The sequence below is a fragment of the Nicotiana sylvestris genome, chromosome 4 (assembly GCF_000393655.2).
Source record: "Nicotiana sylvestris chromosome 4, ASM39365v2, whole genome shotgun sequence".
NCBI lineage: Eukaryota > Viridiplantae > Streptophyta > Magnoliopsida > Solanales > Solanaceae > Nicotiana > Nicotiana sylvestris.
The window spans coordinates 49,691,757-49,701,019 of NC_091060.1; positions in this window are offsets into that span (position 1 = coordinate 49,691,757).

A 9,263-nucleotide genomic window follows, 5' to 3' on the forward strand; every position below is an offset into this window, starting at 1 on the left:
GATCACAAGTCATGGCGTGGGAAAGAGGCCTAAATATAAAGGAGAATATTAAAGTATTCGCAAGAGCTATGGGTTATGAGAATAATAAGTGCATCAGCCAACATTCGAGGACGAATGTTCCAAAGAGAGGAATGACGTTATGCCCCACAATATTACGTTGATATTACGTCCTGCAGTATTATATTACAATGTTGTTATGTTTCGCAGTATTAAATTAGGACAATGTTGCACCCTGTAGTATTATGCGTTGAATTTGCCGTAAGGTAATTGACATCAGTCCAAGGAAAAGATTATTTGGAGATTATAAGGATATGCTATTTCAAACAAGTGATGAGTAAATTCATGAAGTTGAGAGGGGAAGCAAGTCAAAGAAAATGAATTTTCGTCCAAGTTTGGCATGTTAGGATAAAATATGGGCTGAGCGTTAATACCCGATATTTATGGACTAGTATCATACAAGGTACCATATGACCATGATAGTGTGATATATATATAAAAGTGTATTAAAAATAAGTACAAATTTAAGTAATTTTGGACAATTCTTAATTATGCGGGTAATTAGTTAATTATCGGGTAATAGGACACAACCTAATTACCTAATAAGTGGATAAATATTAAGCCTTCCAACCCCATCCCCACGTGGCAGCCCCTCCCTTAATGTTTAGATGACTCTTATAAGTTATACTATTATGTGGCAAAGTCTAAAGTTGTTTGGTATATGTGGTGGATTGGAGAACCTAAAAGGCCTTGTAAAAGAAGACTTTCTTGATAAATGTATTTCCATGAATCGTGACCCCAAGAAAAACTACCACTTCTTTTGCGAAGAGTGTCCATTGGAAAGAACAAAAAAATGAGGACTTTATAGAAACTTATAAAGGTCAGTTGATGAGGAACGTTATCAAAGATTGTTGGTGGAAATGTGTTTGTAATAAACAATGTGGCAACCATGTAGCAGAAGCAACATGTGTTGGTTTTTCATGAAAGAAGAATGTAATCTTTCTCAAAGATAATATATAAATTTTTCTTTCCACTTCGTTCTCGTCATTATGTGTTTTGTCGCAATTGTCGTGTGTTAGAGGAATTGTCCAGAGAACCGACTCAGGTATGTTAAGGCTAAGCTCTTCCTTCATTTTGCATGATCTCTTCATTACACAAGTTTTATAATGAGGCATAAAGAAAAATTCATATCCCGGAATTTAAGTATATTTTGCTAGTCTCGCAAGTTACGTATATTTTACTAGTTTTGTAAGTTACAATATTCTCTTTAACGGGACTTCATATTCATTTGAGTATTTCCTTCTTCCGGTCAAGACTGCAGAAAGTTATATATATACATAGTATCACAATATTATCATTACCATCGAGCTATAATCGTTGGGCAGGCTCCTATTGGACAACCTCTATTTAGATGGTAAGATATATACTGAGCCTACTGTGTCCGAGCGCCTACGAGCGAGCCCAGTTGGCCGAGATAGAGAGCCTAGTATGGCCGAGCACCTATGAGCGAGCCTACTACGGCAGAGAAGTTATATATATACCGAGCGTTATAGGGCCGGACATCTATTTTACTTACTATATTAAGAGATTTGAGTCAGTATCAACATGTAAGCATATCTTCAAATTATCTTTGACTTTTAGTTACTTGCGGTTATTATATTATCGGTTCAGTTTAAGCTTTCAGTATATTGCCTTACATACTCGGTACATTATTTCATACTGGCGTCCCTTTTCTCGGGGTGCTGCATTTCATGCGTGCAGGTTCAGACAGACAGACAGGTAGATCTACTCAGTAGGTGTTGCCTGAGTTCAGCCTTATCGGTAAGCTCCACATCCTTCTGAGTTTCTAGGTCTAGAGCTTTATGTACATCTTGTGTATATATGTATATATGTTATGAGCAGGCCAGGAAGTTGTTCCGATCACAGTATATCCATCAGCAGAGGCTTGTAGACATATCATGTCAGTTAGTGGAATATGTTGGGCTTGTAGGCCTTGTCTATATATTTGGTTGGTTTATTAGCTGCAATAATTATGACGGTCTTGTCGGCCCAGCTTTATATTGATATTTAGTCAACATTCGCAGTTGTCTTGCAATATGGACCATGGCCAAAGTATGACATCACATGTTCAGAGTCCCTTAGTCACAAGTTGGTACGTAAGGATAGGTGAGGCACCAGGTGCCAATCTAGCCCCCAGGTTTGGGGAGTGATGCCACTGCACAGCCCCAGGTCCCATTACCAGCTCTTTCCAAGCTGGGTCTATTAGCACAACACGCTAATGCTAAGGTGGACCGGCTGATAAAAGAAATCCCAAACATCATCTGGCATGCATTGACCCCTATTTAATCCTCAGTGAGTGTTCTTCAACAACAACATAAAACTTATGAGGAGTGCCTCTAGAACATTGAATCTGTCTTAAGAAGGTTGAGCAGGGTGAGGTTGGAGGTTTGCCTCAGCTCAGTAAGGATGTGGATGAATTGAAAGTTGAGCTGCAGAAGATGAAGAGTTTGAAGTTTGACATGACACCCTTCCTTCCGAAGGAAGGTGAGGAGGGTGCTGACACTTCCGTTCCAGGAATGGACTTTGATTTCACCACCCCGATGACAGCTCCAGAGGCACAAAGTGTTGAGACCTCACATGCTCAAGATCCTCATGTACACATTGATGTTCCTTCAAAGGAGGAATCCGGAGATACTGAGGAGTCCGATGAGGGGCATTCACAGGATGAGGAAATAGATGAGGATGCACTGGTAGAGGATACTGAGGGTCATCATGACAAGGGTAATTAGGTTGTTGTTTCCACGAGTGCACACGATCAAGAGGATACAGTTGTGTAGATAGCAATTGCACATTCGATAGCAGATATGGTCGCCAAGGCACTTCCATCGACCACTCAGCCATCACCAGGTGAGTCTAGCAGCTCCTAGGCCCCAAATCCAGCCTCTCAGCAAGTGGAGCTTCATGCTTTACCCTCACAGCAGCTGAAGCCTCTTGCTCCAGCCGTGAAGGCCACCACTCAGTCCAAAGTTCCACTAGCTACAACTTCAGTACCAGCAAATGATCCCATAGCTGCCTCAGATGCTTCAGCTCCTCTGAGCACTTAGTGCGCCCTAGGAAGTCCCTGAGTTTCCATTTTACATTATCTATGCATTGGGGACAATGCATGATTTTTGGTTGGGGGTGGGGTAGTCATGTTTTTTTGTACCCCATGTTTTGTGTAAATATTGTGTTGTATCCCATGTTTTGTATTTAAACTTTTGTAGTATAGTTTCATAGTTAACAATGAATTCCCTTCGGTTTTTCTTCTCTGGGTTCTTTTCCAAGGGTGTAATAGTAGAACCACAGTAGTAGCATGAAATATTTTGACTTATTTGGTGTTGACTATTGTAGCTTCAAGCTTGTGATAAATTGTGTCAATACATGGTACCCTTCCTTCTTTTGCATCTATAAAAAGAAAAAAATATATGTTTTGTTAGTCATTCTTGTGAATTTGAGGCTCGTTTTTGACTTTATGCTTATCTTGAATCTTACATAACTTGAGATGAAAGTTTTGAGTTGCCTTGTGTCACTTGAGGGCTGAAACTATGTTGAGTTGAATAATTCATGCGTTGTGAGTGAGTGAGGATTTGTATAAATAATGCACATGCATAACTTGTGATGTCTAGAACTTGCCTGTGTCACGACCCAAACCGATGGGCCGCGACGGGCACCCAGTACCTTACTCAACCGAGTACCAACGTAATATATCTTTCTTATTACATCATTATATACACGTGACATACGGGCCTAGTAGGCCAACATAATCATTTATAAACTCAAGGATAAGCCGACAAGGCCGTACAATCTTTCACGTATACGACATATGTCTACAAGCCTATAAGAATACATAAATGTCATAGAGGTCCGGATAGAGTCCTTCCATACCAAACAATACACGTCTAAATCATACTAACTAAACAAGCAACACCGAAGCAAATGGAGCGCACCAACATCTTCTGCCGAGCTGATAGCCTACTTGGAGGGCTCTCGACCTGTCGATCGGGACCTTCGAGCATGAAACGCAGCGTCCCCAGGCAAAAGGGACGTTAGTACAAATAATGTACCGAGTATGTAAGGCACATAAATAAATATATAAGAGACATGGAAGACATATAGAATACATGACTCAACCTGTAAGTCTGAATAACTTTGTAAATCATAAATTACTTTTAAAGTCATGCATGTGCGTATGAATGTCATTTCTTGCATAGGTACATGTTTCATAACATCATCAGTCTCTGAGGGCATCCTATCATATCATATCGGCCACTGTGGGCAAAATCATCATCGTATACCAGCTGATCAGGTGGTGGTGCGTATATAACGCCATAAACTTTCACATATCCCATATACATCTATATATACATACATATATATGTGTATATAACACCGTTTGAATACATACATATATATGCGTATATAACGTCGTTTGAATCATATTTCAGCCACTGTGGGCAACATCATCATCATATTCCAGCTAATCAAGTGGTGGTGCATATATAACGCCGTAACCTTTTCCCATATCCCATATACATATATTTACATATATACGCATATATAACGCCATCTGGTCATGGGTCAATGCACATGAATGCAATACATGAAAAGTACTTCAATAAAATCATTCGGAAGGTCATAAGACCATTTTTCCTCTAAGTAATATCATAAAGTAAACTCTTTTCAACTTTCTTATTTTTCTGAGACCCATGAACATATGATAAAATTTATGACACATGGAAATTCAAGAACATAGATATCTTTAATACTTCTATGAATAGAGTCATTTATGGAATTTGTGCATTTGCACGTTTCGTTCGTATCGTATGGATCATGCCAAAAGAAAGAAGGGATAGCCTTAACATACCTATTTTTTGAATCATTTGACCGAATCTGCTTACGAAATATGGAAGAAACTTATACTTGGATAGCCTCGAAGTTGGAACGAACTTGTTTTGGATTTGAAATCTTGGGAAGAATTTTGATTCTGCTTTCACGTTTTTCTCAAAGACAATAGTCTTTGAAACTTAACCAAAAATCAGATTTTTAAACCAAGAAAGGGAAATGTTTCTTGCTTATTGGTCTTGGGACGTTAGTTTCTTATGACCAAAATGAAAGAATCTCAAATCTGATCTTTTGAAGTAGTTGAGTAAGAAATGATTCTTGCTTTTGTTAATTCTAATTAATGCTTAGGTAGCCCCCTACTCCAACATGACCATGAGTCATTGTTTGGAAAGTGGTTGGCTGCCACGTTTTGTTTTGGAGATAATTATAAATTTTTATCCACTTATTAGTTAATTGGATAATGTTTCGTTACCCGGTAATTAATCTATTACCTGCATAATTTAAAAATTACCCCAAATTACTTTAAATTCTATTTGTTACTAAAATACTTCATATATACTTTATATGTTATACTACCATGATCATATGGTACCTTGCATGGTACTAGTCCATAAATACTGCGTATTTTAGCTCGGCCATATTTTACCCGAAAATGCCAAACTTGGACGAAAATTCATTTTCTTCGACTTGCTTCCCTTCTCACCTTCACGAATTTATTCATCACTTATAATCCTTATAATCTCCAAATAATCTTTTCCTTGGACTGATGTCGATTACCTTACAATAAACTTCAATGCACAATACTACAGGGTGCAACATCGTCGTAACTTAATACAGCATAGCGTAACATCACCTTAATATTTTACTGCAGGACGTAACACAGTTGTAACATTATACTGTAGAGCATAACATCGTCGTAATATAATACTGCAGAATGTAATATTGCAGGGTGTAACATCATTCTCCCCTTAGGAACATTCGTCCTCGAATGTTGACTGATGCTCTTATCATTTTTGTAACTTATAGCTCTTCTGAATACCTTAATACTCTTCTTTCCATTTAAGCAATTGCTCTATGAATAAATCCAAAGCCTAGGGTATTTCCCCCCTTTAATCTTTTTGCTCATATTATGACTTGTGGTCGAAACCTTCCTAATCTTGCAACTTCTGTTATCTCCTGTCATGCAGCATGTATGACCCTGGCTTTGTAGGTGCACTTATGCGATTCATCTTTCCTTTTTCCTTTTATCTTTTAGTCAATCTGTACGCCTTACTTTGTATATACAAGGTTAAATAGGATGCCTCTCTGGGCCTCTATAGGTATACTGAACTTCTTTGCTGGATACTTTGTAGAACTTGTGAATATGGTCATATCTTATTTCATAGATCTGGTTATCCATTCATATGACTTTACTGCATTTCCATGGGTTATACTATATCATAATTTTTTTTACTTCAATCTATCTTTACTGAGGTATGCTTTCCAAGCTCTCAGTTACTTTTGTTACCTATCCTTTAGGTATAAATCTCAGTCTTTCAATGCTCCTTCATTACCGTTCGTCTTAAGAATCATGACCTAATGTCCGGTCATACTTTGTAACTTGTATCTGACCATTGTTGATTTGCCTCAATTTTGATCTATAATGCTCTACTTGAAGACTTGAAACTTCATACGTAATATATTACCGCTAGGGCCTATGTTGCATTGAGAAATATTTGAAGTGATTTCCATAATCATATTTCATAGTGTCTCAATGTGATTCACCTTATGGGTGTATCCTAATTTCGTGCCGCCAGCGAAATCCTTTCTCCTTCTCATTTTCTCTTTTTTTACAAATCATTATTCAAACGAAGGCCCAAACGTCATCCTTTATCTATCACAATTACACCATCATTTTATTACTAGGTCAACATTTCATTCTTTCTAAATGCTATTAATCTTAGATTCCTTGAGTTCATTCAGGCTATACTGAACTTTCAATAACTTAGAGAAACCATTATCTCTCTTGTTTTCATGGACTTAATACTGAGGACTTATCCATTCTCGTCACTTTTTCACTTTCCTTTCCTCATACTTACTCATGTTTCCTTAAAGTTTTGTGGCTCTACCATACTTTAGCTTGCGACCTATACATATTCATATATAAACTTTCCTTCAACTTGCTTGCACCATAGATTTCCTTATGTTATTCTAGAACATCAAGCAAGACATCATATCACGTCTAACTCTTATTTACTCTCTTAACTATACCTGTCGATACGTAGAAACCATAGGCTGGAAGATATGCCAGTGAATATGCCGCTATCATTCCTGGATATTGAACTCCCGTGCTTATAACCTTCTATCCGAAGTATGTACTATTTGCAACTTTCTGCATTTGAATAGCTCGTACGTTGTTCACTTTTACCTTACTTATTTAAAATTTCGTATCATATCTTTTATCTCCTTCATAACCTCACTTCCACCTAGGTGTAATTCACGTCCATAACTTGAATCTTTATTATAATACTCACACTTTTGGTACATACACAATCCGGTGGGAGCTTCATACTGATTTCTTATGAGGCTAGTACTTCTTCTAACTGGCTTCTTTGTAGAGCTATTATAGATTATGGTTGTTGTGTTATTTCCCTTGAACATCTGATATTAAGAGTGATTCTGTCATGTTTTCCAGCACAACTTCTATAATTTTTCTAGGTCCAATAATCAGACTCCTGATTTACTTAGGTGATGTAATTCTTTAGTTTTCTCTTCCTTCTGATCTGCCTTTACGTAGGCTTAAGCTATCTTTCGATATGTGGCTCATGGTATCAGTTATTACCTTAGCCTTTCATAGGCATTGTGGAATATCCATGATACAATATTCTAACAATTCAATCCTTTGTTTATGCCTTGGGCTTGATTCTTTCTTTTAACTTATACCGGAGTCTTCTATGGTTGTATGATTGTCAACAAATATGCTGCCTGGATAATGCTCCAAAATCTTGAGTGTATTCATAACGTACTAACTCTAGATCATTGATCAAATAATTCATTCGTTCCATCTTAGCTTTCTTTCAATGTAAGCTATTACTATTCCTGGTCTTTCTGCCCCCTCGTTGCGCCCATACTTAGATTATATTAGTACCCACACTTGCCAGAGTTTTCATACAACTCATATGATCTCGAATATTACTTTTAATTCTTACTTCCCGTTCATTAGCCATGGTAGGTGCCACTTTCCTTTTCAATGCTTACAATATTGTTGTGAGATTGTTGTTACGCGACCATTTCTTTTTTAGGTTGTTGTGCTTAGGTTGAAGCCTTCTTTCTTATCTCCTCAGATAGTCTTTCATTGTAGTACTTAGTTAGAACCCTTGACCCTCGTAAAGTTGTGGGCTTATTACGGACCTTTTTGATGTCCTTACTTGCCTTTAATCATCTGTAGTTGCTTACTTCCATGCCCTTGTGCTTGTATGGTTGCTTCTGAACTGATATTTTGACTGCCTTCCCAGTGGCACTTTTTTTTAATCCCCGTAACACTCATATGGTACCTTTAACTATCCCGACTTTTGTTTGAACATGTCTCAAGTATTATAATGATATTCTTTGAAGCTGAATTTTCCATGTTAGGTTCTACTATGTTTATCATACACGATCTGATGACTCGTCTGTAACCTCCTGTTTTGCCATAACTGGGATCTTACTAACCAATTACTAATTACTCGTTGGCCCATTCTCATACCAATATTCCTCGTAATCTTTCTTGGATTATTTCCTTTGTCTTAACTTATGTCTCGCACTGGCTCTTTATTTATTAATAACAGCTCAGGCAGGAATTTTCACTTCCTTTTTTTTGACGCGTGCTTGCACAATATTCTTGAATCGTAGCATATCTGTAAGATTTGGATAAGTGTCATCTCATTCATTTTTCATTTACCGCATTCTTCCTTTACCACTCCATAGTCACTAGAATCACTTAACTCCGACTTAATGCCACATCACTCAATATTTCCCCCTTTAAGGGTGTACTAAAAGCTGAAGCCATGAGGATCTACCTAAAGATGTTTTACTTCTTCATCTTTGGTTTCGTTTCTCAACATCAATGATCCTTACTCGCCTTGCGACAATCCTTATGTACCAAGGATGACAAATTTCCTTACTCACGAGGGTGACACTTAGCAAAACTGGCACATACAGTCTCTTAAGATTAACTTTGCTCACTTTGCTTTCTCTAGGGAAGCGTCTCCCTGAATGACCATTCTCTGCATTCATCATGAATCTCCTTTTGTGGTCTATTATATTACTACCGGAACAAAATCTGAAATTACCATGATGCCGAGTACTTTCCAATCATTCAGTCCCTAATTCATATTTAGTTTATCTTGTTTACCCGTCCATACGGA